The following is a 427-nucleotide window of genomic DNA, read 5'->3' as shown; positions in this document are numbered from 1 at the left end:
GGTTTTTTATACATGTTTAGAAGCTCAAGAATGTTCCTGAATCTGCTTGCTTTTTTTTCATTTTAACCTTACAGGAGCAGATGTTTAAAGTGGCTGGAGTGCCTATGGTGGAGAATGTGGTGGCTGGTTACAATAGCTGTATGTTTGCCTATGGACAGGTGCGGTTTATTTCTTTCTTTGAATCTAATTTTTATCTGTTATTTACTTCTAGTGTTTCCAGTCTGATGATATTCTTAATCTGCAGACTGGAAGTGGGAAAACTCACACTATGCTTGGAGATATCGAGGGAGGAACACGTAGACACAGTGTCAACTGCGGGATGACACCTAGAGTTTTTGAGTATTTGTTCTCAAGGATCCAAAAGGTTTACTACCTTACGTTTTTGTGTATGGATATGTTTTTGCTGTAAAATGTTTTGTGCTGACTT

At 38.2% G+C, this 427-nt stretch overlaps 1 long non-coding RNA gene across 1 annotated transcript; it reads left to right on the top strand.

Annotated features, from left to right (window-relative positions):
- Positions 1–70: 70 nt before the first annotated feature.
- LOC111829550 lies at positions 71–365 on the top strand. Its single transcript, XR_002832928.1, has 2 exons — positions 71–158; positions 245–365. It is a non-coding gene; the product is annotated as an uncharacterized LOC111829550 (long non-coding RNA).
- The last annotated feature ends 62 nt before the right edge of the window (positions 366–427 follow it).

The sequence above is a fragment of the Capsella rubella genome, unplaced genomic scaffold (assembly GCF_000375325.1).
Source record: "Capsella rubella cultivar Monte Gargano unplaced genomic scaffold, Caprub1_0 scaffold_250, whole genome shotgun sequence".
Taxonomy (NCBI): Eukaryota; Viridiplantae; Streptophyta; class Magnoliopsida; order Brassicales; family Brassicaceae; genus Capsella; species Capsella rubella.
Note: the sequence above shows the minus strand (reverse complement) of the source record. Positions and strands in the feature narration are given on the sequence as shown.